The sequence below is a fragment of the Maniola jurtina genome, chromosome 24 (genome assembly GCF_905333055.1).
Source record: "Maniola jurtina chromosome 24, ilManJurt1.1, whole genome shotgun sequence".
Classification (NCBI taxonomy): domain Eukaryota; kingdom Metazoa; phylum Arthropoda; class Insecta; order Lepidoptera; family Nymphalidae; genus Maniola; species Maniola jurtina.
Window position 1 is genome coordinate 8,273,378 of NC_060052.1, and position 16,817 is coordinate 8,290,194.

The 16,817-nt window shown below is 38.3% G+C and overlaps 1 protein-coding gene across 1 annotated transcript in view; it reads right to left on the bottom strand.

The window, feature by feature from the left end:
• LOC123877738 (alpha-2A adrenergic receptor) overlaps positions 1-16,817 on the bottom strand; it is a 369,354-nt gene that overhangs the window by 142,520 nt on the left and 210,017 nt on the right. The gene's annotated exons all lie outside the window — the stretch shown is intronic.

Here is a 16,817-nt window from a genome sequence, read left to right on the forward strand (position 1 = left end):
CGGAGCAAACACGATTATTTTCCACTCCATCTTTATTCAACATTCATTCAATGGTATTATGCAAAGTTGCGTTTTCCGTAAGGATGAAATTCTGTTTGGGAACATGGAATAATATTTGTTCAGCTTGCACAGTAATCAGCAGATTTTTAGGGTTCCGTACCTCAAAAGGAAAAACGGAACCCTTCTATGATCATTTTATTGTCTGTCTGTCTGTCTGTCTGGCTGTCCGCCCGGCCGTCCGTCCATCCGTCCGTCCGTCCATCTGTCCGTCCATCTATCGGTCCGTCCGTCCGTCCGTCGTGTCTGTCAAGAAAACCTATAGGGGTTTTCCCGCTGACCTAGAATCATGAAATTTGGCAGTTAGGTAGGTCTTTTAGCACAAGTAAAGGAAAAAATCCGAGAACCATGAATGGTTGTAGTTACAATAGAAAAATTCAAATGTGTTTTAATTTTCAACGTATAATAACTATACCCCAAGTATCCTATGAAAGGGTTTTTTGTACATTCTAAAACAGCTTTTTACTTATTTTTATGTATGATAAATAGTTTTTGATTTATTGTGCAAAACGGTAAAAAAATAGGTACGGAACCCGAGGGTGCACGAGTCATTTTCGCACTTGGATGGGGTTTTTGTCAGCGGATCCGCTTGCTTGAAATTCAGGTCAAGCTGATTGTTGGAACTAGGGTTACCAACCTTACCACAATAATATACAGCGTGTTTGAAAAATCATTATTATAATGATAATAATCAACCGATATGTTATAATATAATATACGTACAAAATGGGTACAAAATTATGTCAAAAAAATAAATAAAGTTATGATTGTAGCATACTACCTTATTGACCCCGACCCAAAAAGAGGGGTGGTATAAGTTTGACGTGTGTATCTGTGTATCTGTATATCTGTCTGTGCCATCGTAGCTCCTGAACTAATGAACCGATTTTAATTTAGTTTTTTTTTTTGTTTGAAAGGTGGCTTGATCGAGAGTGTTCTTAGTTATAATTCAAGAAAATCAGTTCAGCCGTTTGAAAGTTATCAGCTCTTTTCTAGTTACTGTAACCTTCACTAGTCGGGGGTGTTATAAATTTATAATTTACATGTTATGTTAAAGTACGGAATTGTTGTCTCCTTGAGTGTCTTTTGATGTTAAACATAAACCATAGTTGATCGCCTAAGGCAAGGGTAATTTTATATGACGTAAATTATAAACTTTAGCGATTAATTATGGATTTTTGTAGAGAAATCTCATGTTAAATATACCCTTATGAATCTACTAGCTGATGCCCACGAATTGTTTGATTTTCCGGGATATTATTCCTTTAACAAGTGTAAATTAAAAATTTATAACACCCTCGACAAGTGAAGATTACAGTAACTAGAAAAGAGCTGATAACTTTCGAACGGCTGAACTGATTTTCTTGGATTATAGCTAAGAACACTTTTATCAAGCAACTTTTCAAACAAAAAAAAACTAAATTAAAATCGGTTCATTAGTTTAGGAGCTACGATACGACAGACAGATACACAGATATAGACGTCAAACTTATATCACCCCTCTTTTCTTTTTGGGTCGGGAGTTTAAAAACTAAGCAGGTATCCTATGTCACTCTTCATTTCTTTGACTATCCCACATACTAACTTTGCAAAAACTCGATTTCTGCATCATTGAAGGACAAACCAACAAAAAAAACACTTTTTTAGGGTTCCGTACCTCAAAAAAAAAACCGGAACCCTTATAGGATCACTTTGTTGTCTGTCTGTCTGTCCGTCTGTTGTGTCTGTCAAGAAAATCTATAGGTACTTAGAGTAATTCCAGTTGACCTAGAATTATGAAATTTGGCAATCAGGTAGGTCTTATAGCAAAGTAAAGAAAAAAATCCGGAAACCGTGAATTTGTGGTAATATCACAAAAAAATTTAATTTACTCATAATATCAATATATGAGACTTTTTCAATCAACCATTGCCATAACAAAACTATGTCACAGTGGTAGAAAATGATCGTAGTTATCGGTTCCCATATCAAATGTGGCGATAAATTACCAGATCGAACCAGTAATTTATAACCAATATAAGGAACGGATCGTGTTCCTTTCAGGCTATTATGTGATATCTTTGATACTATGTATTAGAGAGAGCTATATTTCAAAGAATGATGGTTCGATTTCATTTTTCACATGATATCTACTCCAAAAAATCTGCCAAGCACAATTGGGATTTATCCACAAGGATTCCGTACCTAAGAAGAAAATGCGTTATTATTTTGTGTCAAAAAAAACGGTCAAGTGCGAGTCGCACTGGCAGGTTCCGTAGCATAGTATACGAAATAAATTTTAACCCCCAACCCGAAAAGAGGGGTGTTATAAGTTTGACGTGTGTATCTGTGTATCTTTCTGTGGCATCGTAGCTTCTAAACTAATGAACCGATTTTAATTTAGTTTTTTGTTTGAAAGGTGGCTTGATCGAGAGTGTTCTTAGCTATAATCCAAGAAAATCGGTTCAGCCATTTGAAAGTTATCAGCTCTTTTCTAGTTGCTGTAACCTTCACTTGTCGGGGGTGTTACAAATTTTTAATTTACTCCCGTTTATTTTATTTTTTCTTTTCGTGGTGGCGAAAAAAAATTGATATTTTGATCATATAACTACAAATTAACGATTTTAAGACTTTTCCTTTACTTATGCATAAAAATTTCATGATTCTATGTCAATGGAAAGTAGATAGGTATCACCTTATAGTTTTTTTGTTTTTATTTAGTCTTTTATCGGCTTTTTCGCTTCACTAAGACGCTGTTGCAACAAAGTTACGGCACTGGCGTAAAACTTGTGGGCCTATTAAAGATTCTTAAGAACATTGTTGTTCTTGAAACCAAGTTGTGAACAAAGAGGTTATGATCAAAGACCGCAGATGGTTTAGACAGGCCAATCTCGTAATTTTCTAAGTACATTCAATTTTATACCTATGTACTTGTAAAATATTAATTCATAAGTACCCTTATGTGGAACGTTTAAGCTCGGCTTACATGGTGCCAGTTCATCAATAACTTAACACATATTTTAAGTATAATGAATAACAAATTACCTACCTAATTTGAAGTTATATTTCAAATAGATTTAAGTACAATGTTTTTTTATAATATAAAAAAGAGAGCAAACGAGCGGGTCACTTGATGTTAAGTGATTATCGGCGGTACCATGAACATGTGCAGCACAAGAGATACCGGCGATGCGTTGCCGGCCTTTCAGGAAGGAATTTGAACGCACATAATATAACTCCGAAAAGCTTGAGCTGCGTGCCCGGGACAGGTTTTACAGGGACTGGTTTCAGCATCTCAAACCAACGCCGGTGCACTACTGAGCACGGGTCTACTCTCAGAATGAGAAGGGCTTAGACCACAATCCACCAGGTTTACTAAGTGCGAATGGACTGACTCTGCACACCTTTCAGAATTTAATTGAGAACTCTCACTATTAAAGCAAGTGATATTTAGTTGCCTATACCACACATTGCTCCGAAAAGGTGCATGACCGGGATCGAACCCCAGGATTTACAAATACTAGAACGACGTTTAAAGACACTAGGTTATCACAGTTCACGCAATCACAGTTTGAGTTACCAAAATCGATCCGAAATCCAATGCCCCGGCGACATGTAGTCTGTCCCTAAAAGAGACAATAGTAACTTTTCACAGCAACGTATTCGCGACGTAATATCGGGAGCGGGACAAAGGGCCCCAGATGACGTCACGGCAATGCGAACTTTTTTTGTTGGCACCAAATTAATTCGCCCCGATCCATCCTAAATGTAATGGGTCTGAAAGGTTTTTTTTGGTATTGAAAGTGAAAATTGTATAATTTTTGACGGTATTCTTTGGTTCAGAATTAAGATTAACTTGAATGAGCACCTTTAAGGTGGATGCGACGTGTCTGTCCGCGAAATTCAAATTTTATTTGGTTTTTCGCAATTTGTAAACAATACGACAAACTAGGCTTATGGCATTTTATTTGCGACTATAACAGTATCATCCCCACTGATTTATATAAAAATCTTTACTTGAAAGGGTCCAATTTAAGAAACTAGCTCTAGTATCGACTGTAACTCACAAATTAGTCGATACTAGAGCTAGTTTCTTAAACTGGACCTTATCAAGTAATTTATACAAACACGTGGAAATGATACTGCCATTGTGGCAACTAGAATGCGATAAGCCTACTTTGTCGTATTAGTTTACAAATTGCAAAAAACCAAATAAAATTTGAATTTCGCGGGCAGACACGTCGCTTGCCCCTTAACACGAAAATTCTCACTGGGTTCCACAATGCTAGAATCTCAAATTCTCTTTAGAATACTCGGCTGAGTTTGTTGTGGGCTCATCTCAGACATGGGTGCGTTTGGAACCCTCGTAACTTTAGTTTTAGTTTACTTAATTATCACTACTATATCTATCTTACAAAACTAACAATTTTGTCCATCAACAGGAGTACCTACCAGTACTTTGAATAAATGATTTGAGTTCTTGTTATTAGTAACTAGCTGATGCCCGCAGCTTCGCCCGCGTGGATTGGTCAGATCCCCTGCAGCATCAGGATTGAGGAGTTGGAATAGTCCAAACTATTAGCAAGCTGAAGTGGCAGTGGGCATGCCATTCGTGTCGTAGAGGCGATGGCCGTTGGAGCCGGAAAGTCCTTGAGTGGAGACCGCGTTTAAACAAGCGTAGTATGGGATCCCCTCCAGCACGATGGACCGACGTTACAAAGCGGCTGGAAAGACGTGGCTGGATGAGGAAGGCTGAGGACCGGGTGTGGTGGCGCTCTTTAGGGAAGGCCTATGTCCAACAGTGGACGTCCACAGGCTGATGATGGATGATGGATGGATGGACAAGCACATAACTCCGAAAGGTTAGAGGTGCGTGCCCAGGATCGAACAACGAGCCCAAACCATATTATCACGATATTTCATCCACCTTCACCCAGTTAGTTGGTACTAAATCCATTTACGAATATGTTATAGATAACTCTGTTAGCAATTTTTCTATCGCACGACGCAAGCACCAGGTAGGTATTCGCGTTTAATCCAATATCAAAGATGTCGATCGCTCTATGTATGTTCTAGGAGTTCATATGTCGACAGTGTGAGCTTTTTAATCAAGTTTGCAGACATCCACGGATTTCTACGTAATAAAAAAAGAGTTGAAAAAACTATAACCCGACAGACGTTTTGGAGTGGAGACCGCGTACCGGTAAGCGCAGTGTGGGACGACCTCCAGCCCGCTGGACCGATGACCTGAAGAAGGTGGCGGGGAGCGGGTGGATGAGGAAGGCGGAGGACCGTGTTTGGTGGCGCGCTCTTGGAAAGGCCTATGCCCAGCAGTGGACGCGTACAGGCTGATGAAATTGAATGGAAGAGAATTTAGTAACGATTTTCTAGCTTTTTAACCCCCGCCCCAAAAAGAGGGGTGTTATAAGTTTGACGTGTGTATCTGTGTATCTGTCTGTGGCATCGTAGCTCCTAGACTATTGAACCGATTTTAATTTAGTTTTTTTTGTTTGAAAGGTGGCTTGATCGAGAGTGTTCTTAGCTATAATCCAAGAAAATCGGTGCAGCCGTTTAAAAGTTATCAGCTCTTTTCTAGTTACTGTAACCTTCACTCGTGGAGGGTGTTATAAATTTTGAATTTACACTTGTTATTCACTATGATTTTCACAAGGGGGTTAAGCAGGGGTTAAGTTTATGACCGAAAGAATTTTAAGGCGAGCTCCATAGAGAAGCTAATGCACAAAAGGTATTTTCACTGTAACAGAGCCCCAGCTCTATAATAACGGCTTTTATTACCTTCATGTCTCTTCATTCATGGCGGCGCCATTGTTTGATGTTTAATATTTCGTTTTATTATGGCATGATAATGGTGACTTTGGAATTTGAACGCTTAGGACAGTAAGGGCAGTATTATTGATTGTAATAAAAGATGCCTTTGATACAGGGTGCCGTTGAAATTGTTTAGTCATACTCATTTGAACTTCACTCATTTATTTTATCGAAAATGAGTTCCTTATTCCCGTTTTACATTATGACAGAGTTTCCAAGGGTTTCACAAGTTAAACTTAAGTACTAAATTACTATACTTATTATTTTTTAGGGTTCCGTACCTCAAAAGGAAAACGGAACCCTTATAGGATCACTTTGTTGTCTGTCTGTCCGTCCATCGTGTCTGTCAAGAAACCTATGGGGTACTTACTTCCCGTTGACCTAGAATCATGAAATTTGGCAGGTAGGCAAGTCTTATAGCACAAGTTCAGGAATAAATCTGAAAACCCCGAATTAGTGATTGAAAAAAATTAAAATGTGTATTAATTTTCAAAGTAAGATAACTATACCTAGTGGGGTATCATATGAAAGGGCTTTACCTGTACATTTTAAAACAAATTTTTATTTATTTTTATGTGTAATAGGTTTTGATTTATCGTGCAGAATGTTGGAAAAAATACCCGAGTACGGAACCCTCAGTGCGCGAGTCTGACTCGCACTTGGCCGGTTTTTTTATTACATTATCCTGACCACAATCACACCTGATGGAAAGTAGGTAATGACGTGGCCTAAGATGAGACGCGTTTACCTAGAAGATGACTATTCACTCCTGTTTTAAAGATACCCGGATTAAGAGGGCTCTCTCCGTCACTCGTTTCATACAATCGTAGTTCCAATTTCATTTGAATATTAAGCAACCAAAGTCCATGAAATTTTGCAGACATATTCTAGAAACTAATATCTATGTCTGTGGTTTTCCAGATTTCTGTTAAAATATTCGGTTTCAAAGTTACGCGGTCTTAAAAATTTTCTTTGAGCCCCTGTAGCTTTAAAACTACATATTTTTAGAAAAATCTAAAACACCACAGACACAGATATTAGTTTCTAGAATATGTCTGCAAAATTTCATGGACTTTGGTTGCTTAATATTCAAATGAAATTGGAACTACGATTGTATGAAGCGAGTGACGGAGAGAGCCCTGTTAACTTATACCTAAATCTATGCGTACATACAAATCCTCGGGGGAAAACTAGTGCATGTACCTATACCCAGAATATGTGTAGCAATTGACCCTTGTAATTAGATACAAATGAGCGGAGTTGGGAACACGTAGAGAAAATCAAACTCGCAGGAAGCGATTAGGGTCGAGCGTCGATTAACGTTAATTGGTGTTACGGTTAACTTGCCGCTAATTCGCCGTTACGTGATTTATGTTGAGGTGTGTTACAATAAATAATTAGGGTCTATTGCGTATCTGATTGACATTAAGATTTAGACTTTAGTGATAAAATTTCAGAACATCTGAAATCTAAATTACTAAAACAATAAACTAAAAACCTTAAAATGATGAAATGATGTGATGTTTTATATAGCGGTAGTTTATGGGGCTAGAATTCTTTATTAATGAAAATATATTTAAAAAAATTAGATTTTACAAATTTTAACATAATTACTAACGTCACACTGTACGGAAGTCGATGAAAGACGTCGCAGCCTACAAGGCGATAAACAACAAATATTTTCTAATTTTTAACGGTAAAATTTTAGAGCCTCGATAGCTCAACGGTTGAGGAGCGGACTGAATTTCGAAAGGTCGGCGGTTCAAACCCCACCCGTTGCACTATTGTCGTACCCACTCCTGGCAGACGCTTTACGCTTAATTGGAGGGGAAAGGGGAGTATTAGTCATGGCTAACATTCTAATAAAAAAATGCGGTAAAAGCTAATACGTTGCGTGGTTGCGGTTAACTAACATTACTTCTTAGCTTACCACTCATGGTAGATAGGACTGGGTAGGACATTGCTTTTTATTAAACGACCATTACTTTGTGGTCGTCTAGACACTGGAATGGTTTGGATTAAGTATGTTTTATGAGTGACTAGCTGACGCCCGCGACTTCGTCCGCGTGGATTTTGGTTTTTCGAAATCTCGTGGGAACTCTTTGGTTTTCCGGGATAAACAGTAGCCTATGTGCTAATCCAGGATATTATCTATCTCCATTCCAAATTCCAGCCAAATCCGTCCAGTAGTTTTTGCGTGAAGGAGTAACAAACACACACATACAAACTTTCGCCTTTATAATATTAGTGTGATTAGTGTGACTAGCTCATTGCTGTAGAATTTAAACACTAAATTCATGAAAAACTCAACTTTTTGTCTAGTGACATAATATTACTATCGTCGATATGACCTTACCCTAAGATATTTCCCCCTTTCCCCCCTCGTGAAATATAGGTAGTGTGCCTTCCCGACAGATACCGTTCGGTAACAACACAATAAATTAGCAGTCAAGTTCGTGGCCTACTTTTGGGCAGAACGCCAACAAAAGGTGAAAAATATCGAACATAAATAGGGCGTACTTACCTAGGTTAATTTCAGGTTTACTTTTTAGTAGTTTCGCTCTCTTTTAGTCGCCTTAGGTCTTTTAATAAAAAATTACATCGATCCGTTATACCATTGCAGCGTGATTGAAGGACAAACCATCATATTTTTTTCGTATTGGTGGGATTAGTTATGACCACATTTCCTCCTTTCCTCTTCTCGTGAAATAAAGGTAGTGTTCCTTGCCGACAAATCGCGTTCAGTAACAACACAATTAACTAGCAGTCAAGTTCACGGCCTACTTTTGGGCAGAATGCCAACATAAGGTGACAAATAAGGACAACTTGTCCTTGTCCCACTCAATTGACTTTACTCAGACCTGGACTATGCTCAGCCTTATACACAGAATAATAGTGTGCGGACAGGTCGGTGTTTAGATAGTAGTAATTAAAATTTAAATCAGTTCGCATGCATGGACGGTGTGGCTATGGGAAAATTAGGCTGTACATTTTACTCTTTATAAAACTTTTTGTATTGTTACCTAACACCGCAAAAAAAATTTAACATTTTGTTTAAAAAAAAGAGCAACTGCTGAGTATTTTGCCAGCTCTTCTCAGTAGAAATTGTTTTCCGATTCCAAATCGCTGATAGAATATTGGCATATAGTAAGTGGCCATATCCTATCCTACATGAAATAAATAAATTCATTTCATTTCATTTACTTTCATTTCATTTCAAAGTCCGGCTACATATTATAGAAGTTGCAACATCATCAATCCGCAAAGTGCATTCGGAATGAGCTTACGCAGTTAACGTTTATTGGGAAAGGTAGGATTGCAAATAGATTTCACTTTTAAGGTAGAAACACATTCGTGAATTTTGACGACAGCCTTGGTACAATGGCGAGTCTTAATACTAGATGACGGCCGCATTTTCAACCGTGTGGATTTAAGATGCAGTTTCAATAACTCTCGCGCTTGGCTGCAATCAGACCTGCTGATAAGTGATAATGTAGCCTAAGATCCATCGCGCTTACCTAGAAGATGCCTATTCACTTTTAAGTACCTTTATTAAAAGTGGAGAGGAAAACTGATGCCGTTCCATATGCTAGCTGTTCGAATTAGAAACGAGGAGGCAAATCGCTTCGTAAGTATCCGTGGAATTTCGACTACGTACGGGTGCAGACCTTGACGATGCTTTGCGGTACGATAATAGAAAAGTAAAGAAGGAACCAGGGGCTCGATTGAAGTAAAATGACAGCTACAATGTCACGATCGCAATCACCTCTGATTAGTTGACGCTCGCTCACGATTGGTTACAATGCACTGTTGCAACAAGAATACCCTAAATACAGCCAATCACAACAATTGAGATTGTAATAATGATTGATGCAGTGGTCAATAAGTTCGCGTGGGCTCGGAGTGGCGTTTTGTCAATGTCTTTGCAATTGTGCATTGTAACGTCTACATCTCCTGAGGATGCCCCGGTGTCGGGGTGAAACGTGCGTCGAGTGGTTTTTGGGTTTTGTGTGGTGCTGCGTGGTGGTGGTGCGTATTGCTTGCTTGGTGGTTGGCTTTTCCTGCATGTTAAGCAGTAGGAGGGCGGGCGGTGTATATCGCATGCTGCATGTTGCATCATACAGATTTGTCTGGTTCAGAGGGTTATTTAAAGCAAATTAAGCGTTTGGCTCCTTGTATATACAACATTTTGCCAATGTGTTTCTAGCATTAGCATTGGCTTTAATACATTTTCGTTTGCTGTTAGCTATAATATAATTAAATTCGAAATCGTAAAGTGCGAGTGCGCTTTAAGTGATTTGCAACTTCTTTGCTGCAGTAAAAGCGAAGAGAAAATGTAAATTGTGATAGCTGGCTAAAGAAAATATAAATAAATGAAAACAAGCTAAGTATAATAAAAAAATATATAAAAAATTTAGAAAACCCCTGACAAATGAAGGTTACAGTAACTAAAAAAGAGCTGATAACTTTCAAACGGCTGAGCCGATTTTCTTAGATTATAGCTAAGAACACTCTCGATCAAGCCACCTTTGAAACAAAAAAAACTAAATTAAAATCGGTTCATTAGTTTAGGAGTTACAATGCCACAGAAAGATACACAGATACACACGTCAAACTAATAACACCCCTCTTTTTGGGTCGGGGGTTAAAAACACGATTGATCTGCAAGTCGTAGGCATCAGCTAGTTATTAATTTCTATCACTACAAAAATAAAAATAAAAACACCAAAAAACACAGAAAACAAAAGACGTACTTAAGGCCCATTCACACCAATTGCGTACACGTGAAACGTGCGTAGTGACGCGCGTAAACCCCTAACACACCGGGTTACGCATACGTCCACGCTTCATGCAAGCGGTGTGCCATGTTTTATACAGTTCCATACATTACAACGCAATGGCACGCGCTACGTCTACGTTTACGCAGCATGTGTGAACGAGCTACTCGTGAAGCAGCATGTAGATTATACGTGTAGTACGACAAGTCATTGGAGCTGGGTGATTTTACACTCGAAGTGGTAATTATAAGTTATTTGTAGCAAACCGGGCGTGACCTACTTGTGACGTCATTACTTATTATTACACTCCAGTCTCTAGCGAGTTCAAAAGGAATTTTGAATTTAGATCTTTCTGGGACAGTGTTAGAGTGAACTAAATAGTGTATGTCATTATCTCTTTGATTTTCCGGGATAAAAAGTAGCCTATGTCCGTCCCCGGGATATAAGCTAACCCTGTACCAAACGTCAGAATTGGTTAAACTGTTGGGCCGTGAAAAGGTAGCAGACAGACAGACCGACAGACAGACAGACAGATAGACAGACGTACACACTTTCGCATTTATAATATTGGTGTGGATTTGTATTTTGTAGCAAAACGGGCGTGACCTACTTGTGACGTCATTACTTATCACTATTATTACACTCCTGCCTCTAGCGAGTTCAAAAGGAATTTTGAATTTAGATCTTTTTTGAACAGTATTAGAGTGAACTAAGTAGGGTATGTCATTATCTTAACCGTGCCAGCAGAATTGATATTATGGTTGGTGCGTGGACAATTTCAGGAACTTATCTTTACTGAATTGGCTAAATAGTCGTCCAATAGTTTCGAAAAGTTAAAAAAAAATCCAAATCGGTCCAGGCGTCTTTGAGTAATCGGGGAACATTAAAAAAAAAGATTCCGACGAATTGAGAACCTCCTCCTTTTTGAAGTCGGTTAATGAAATACACTGGGTTGGGTATGATGGGTTGATTATGATGATCATTATGCTAGTACTGTGCACAGTTGGGACATATGCAGGATGTTTGATAATTAGTATATAAGACGACACGTACCCATGCTACTTTGATCTGATAAATACAATGCAGTAAAATGACGATATTAAACTACATATAAAAATTTCCATACAAAATTTTAATTTTTTTTATGTCCAAGTTTTCATCGCCCTAACGTGCCCTAACTCACTGAGACGTTGGCCTTGGCCTATCTAAAGATGGCCAACGATCTCAGTGAGTTAGGACACGTTAGTGTCATGAAAACTTTGACATAATTTTTTTTTTAAATTTTGTATGGATTTTTTTTGATTTTATTTCGTCATTATACTTCAGCATTGTATTTATCAGATCAAAGTAGCATGGGTACGTGTCGTCTTTATATACTAATTACCAAACAGTAACACCCTGTAGAACACGAGTGCACTGTACCCACTCGTATTATGTTACTACTGTACACATTCGTAACGTTCAGAACACAGTAGATACTAGTGCACGGTACTCGTGTTCTGTGATACACGCGTCATTGGAGCTGTGTAATTTTACACTCAAACGGGCAATTTACGAGTTATTTGTAGGAAACAAGACGTGACCTACTTGCAACCCGTATAAAGTCTCAAATACATATAACGACGGAAACTTGTTGAAGAACTTGCAACTAAATCCATTATAGCATACGTAAAGAAATAAATCCGAAAACAGAGAATTTGTGGTTACATCACAAAAAAAACCGGCCAAGTGCTGACTCGCGCACTGAGGGTTCCGTACTCAGGTATTTTTTCCAACATTTTGCACGATAAATCAAAAACTATTATACATAAAAATAAATAAAAATCTGTTTTAGGATGTACAGGCAAAGTCCTTTCATTTGATACCCCACTTGGTATAGTTATCTTATTTTGAAAATTGAAACATATTTCAATTTTTTTTTAATGATGTAACCACAAATTCGCGGTTTTCAGATTTATTCCTTTACTTGTGCTGTAAGACCTACCTACCTACCAAATTTCATGATTCTAGGTCAACGGGAAGTACCCTATAGGTTTCTTGACAGACGGACGGACAACAAAGTGATCCTACAAGGGTTCCGTTTTTCCTTTTGAGGTACGGAACCCTAAAAAATTAAATGTGTACACGAGTTTCTCTAAGATAAGATGGAGAAGAATATAGTTAGCCTTCTCCATTTACTCTCTTTTTCTTTAGCTATTAGTCGTGCAAGTGCAAAACGAAGTAGAAAAAGACTGTTACTGGTGCATTAAATCAATCCTCTAACAACCGAAACATAAATTCAAAAAATTTACCGAAGTTGGTGAAATAACTAAAAATAAGTGCTCGCGAGGCGCCAATTTTGGAAAACGGGTCACATATGTCGTCGATATATAATAATGCTGTATGGGGAGGGTGAAATAATAGACAGAGTTGTGTGTGGGATAAGTGATAAGCGATTGAATGTTTGTATTCAGTTAGTTCAACAGTTTAGCGGTAGTCTCTTCGTCACGCGCTCCATACAAATGAAGAGTTAGTGACGGGTCGACATGGCAATCAAGATATCGCACTGAGTTATAGCCGGGAACCGTGCGGGTGTGCGGGGCGATTGCCATCTCAACTTGTCGCGAACTATAGGTTGATTATATTATCAATTGCATATTAACCAATCCAAACTCGGTGTAATTTTGTAGACACGTTCTAGAAAATAATATCTGTGGTATGTAGATTTCTGTAAAAATAACTGGTTTAAAGGTTACACAGGTTTAAAGATTTGTGTAATATGTAAAGTCTTGAGATCGTATAACATGGAAACTCAATATTTTAACAGTAATCTGTAAAAGCACAGCCACAGATACTAGTTCCTAAATGGTAGGTATAGACTTTGGTAGAATAGTAGTATTGTCGGTTTCGGCCGTGGCTAGTTATCACTCTACCGGCAAAGCCATGTAGAAACCAAAGGAAAGGAAGGGTTCAATAAAAACTGTCATACCCCTTCCAGGTTAACCCGCTTCCATCTTAGACTGCATCATTTACTTACCACCAGGTGAGATTGCAGTCAAAGACTAAATTAAAAAAAAAAGACTAGTGTAAGTGGGTTGCTTGGCCGAATACCACAGACAACCTGTCCAGAAAGACGTTTCGATTCGCGTTACACTAGTTTTTATCCCGGAAAATCTTAGTTTCCCCGGGATTATTCAAATACGCAACTTTGTGCACGCGATTTCGTTCGCGTAAGTTTCAATTCAATTTCAATTTTTAAAAAAATCAAATCGCAACCTCTCTTGACTTGTACCGCGTACCATAAGATGCTTTTTGAATGGAGCGGGGTGGATTTTTTAAGAAAAATAATAAATTTGACGCATACATGTGTAAAATCCTCCACAATAAACGATTTGAGAGGCTTTAGCGGGCTTTATTGAGACGTTTTTTCTTCTCAGAAATGTATTTTCTTTTGATCATGTCTCGATCGTATATTGGACATAATATAAGATTGACAGATGGGTACATTTATTATGTTTTTAAATTGGATTTGAAGTAGCTACTGAAGATTCGAATGTCGTCATTATACGCGCTGAACAAGCTGAATTTACTAGAATAGAAGAGCTTTTATCTAAATAAATAAAAAGAAAATGTGACTGATTGGTCTATTAACGCACAGCTCAATCTACTGGACGGATCGGGCTGTTAGGCATGCAAGACAGCTAGCCGGTAAGAAAGGATTTTTGAAAATTCAACCCCTAAGCGGTTTGACAGCAAACCAGAGGGCAGCAGAGGCCAAGGAAGGCCTAGAGGTCGGTGGGTTGATGGAATCAAGAAGGACATGAGTCAGGGCTGGTAGTGCTTTGATGGTGATGCATGGGGTAAAATATGGAATTGAAGTTTGCTTATTCAACGCGAATGACGTCGCGTGCATAAAATAGTTAATGTAATAAGAAAATACAAGAAATTGTCATGGTAGCCATTTTGAAAAACTTATTATTATTATTACCTACTAGCCGATGCCCGCGACTTCGCCCGCGTGGATTTAGGTTTTTTTAAATCCCGTTGGAACTCTTTGATTTTCCGGGATAAAAAGTAACCTATGTGCTAATCCAGGATATTATCTATCTCCATTCCAAATTTCAGCCAAATCCGCCGAGTAGTTTTTGCGTGAAGGCGTAACAAACATACACACATAATATACACATACACATGCACACAAACACACAAACTTTCGCCTTTATAATATTAGTGTGATAACGGTTCATGAGATACTGCTCGCTAACAGACAGACGGACGGACGGACAGCAGAGGCTTAGTAATAGCCACACTTCGGGTACGGACGGTACCCTAAAAACTAAGTTAATGTAACTTAGTTTTTAGGGTACCGTCCGTTTAGGTACCAACGGATAGGTAACAAATTTTAATTAACAAAATGCCCGAATAATAGTAAATTACTTTCAAAACAGGTTCGCAATGAAAGGGATTGAAATAAAGGCTCCCTGAAATTAAAGACAGGGAAGACTCCCGAAGGTCAACTTTGTTCGATGGGTCCCTCGAAAAGGAAAAGCCCTTATTTTGAAACCTGTCAAAATTAAATTGGAAGCCTCTGAGAAGTTCGGAGACTGTTGAAATTAATTTGCTATAGGCACCTTAAGTTAATGATATTCGTGATGATTTTCAAATGAAACTAATAGTTTACTTTGAATTTAACAGGGCTCTCTCCGTCACTCGGTTCATACAATCATAGTTCCAATTTGAATATTAAGCAACCAAAGTCCATGAAATGCAGACATATTCTAGAAACTAATATCTGTGTCTGCGGTGTTTTAGATTTTTCTAAAAATATGTAGTTTTAAAATTACAGGGGCTTAAAGATTTATATGTAAATTTTTATATAGATTTATATTATTTTTATAGGTATAGTTTTTATTAAACCCATTACCACTTTGGTTTTTACACGGCATTGTACCGGAACGCTTAAATCGCTTAGCGACATGGCTTTTCCGGTTGGCTGGTAACTAGCCACGGCCAAAGCCTCCCACCAGACCAGAGATTTAGAAATTGTTAAATTCCAAGCCCCTGCCGGGAATCGAACTCGGGACCTCCTACTGATAAGACCACAGCGCAGTGGGCGCCAGAAAGGTAGCAAAATTTCGGACGCGTAGCTCATTTCGTTTACGAGCTAGAGACCTGTGACACATGGACAGACAAACAACAGAGCGACAGTAATAAGGCTCCGTTTTTACCCGACTGCGGCAAAGCCAAAAGGAATGGTTATGATTTTAGCAGTCTATGTATGTATGTATGTGTGTATGTATGTGTGTGTGTATGTTTCTATCCAGTTTCTATGTGTTCCACCGTAGCACCTAAACTACTGAGCCGATTTTGATGAATGAGGTATCAATCTATTTGTCCTAAAGGTCCGGGCGACATAGGCTACATGTTACTCCAAAAAAATTGACCTAACGGATGTTCCATGGAAAAAAGTTGGGGTCTCCAAAAAAAATTTTTTTTTTGCTATTGTATCGAGTGGGGTGTCAAATGAAAGAGGAGAAAATTCTGAGTTTATAGATATATATGTACTACAACATTAAAATATGCCAAGCGACAGAACAACAGATTTTAGATGTTATAATTTTACCTACTTATAATATTTAGCGTTTATTAACACGATCGCAGTCGGGTTTTAGTTTTCAACTTTATTTTGTACTAGCCGACGCCCGCGACTTCGCCCGCGTGGATTTAGTTTTTTCGAAATCCCGTGGGAACTCTTTGATTTTCCTGGATAAAAAGTAGCTTATGTGCTAATCCAGGATATTATCTATCTCCATTCCGAATTTCAGCCAAATCCGTTCAGTAGTTTTTGCGTGAAGGAGTAACAAACATACACACACACACACACCCACACACACACACACACACACACACACACACACACACACACACACACACACACACACACACACACACAAACTTTCGCTTTTATAATATTAAGTGTGATCTATAGGGTACGGAATCCTAATATACGTAACTCCATTCCAATAGACCAGATATCGATACGTCTTTCCCTGCCTTTATAAAAGCATTTCTATTCTATACATCAAACAAATCTGAAAAGGAAACTACATCGGGATTGGATGCATATTTGTTTTCCATCTCAAATGATATCACGTACGAGGTAGATTCGACAAATTTTAAATTTATTCCAATTTA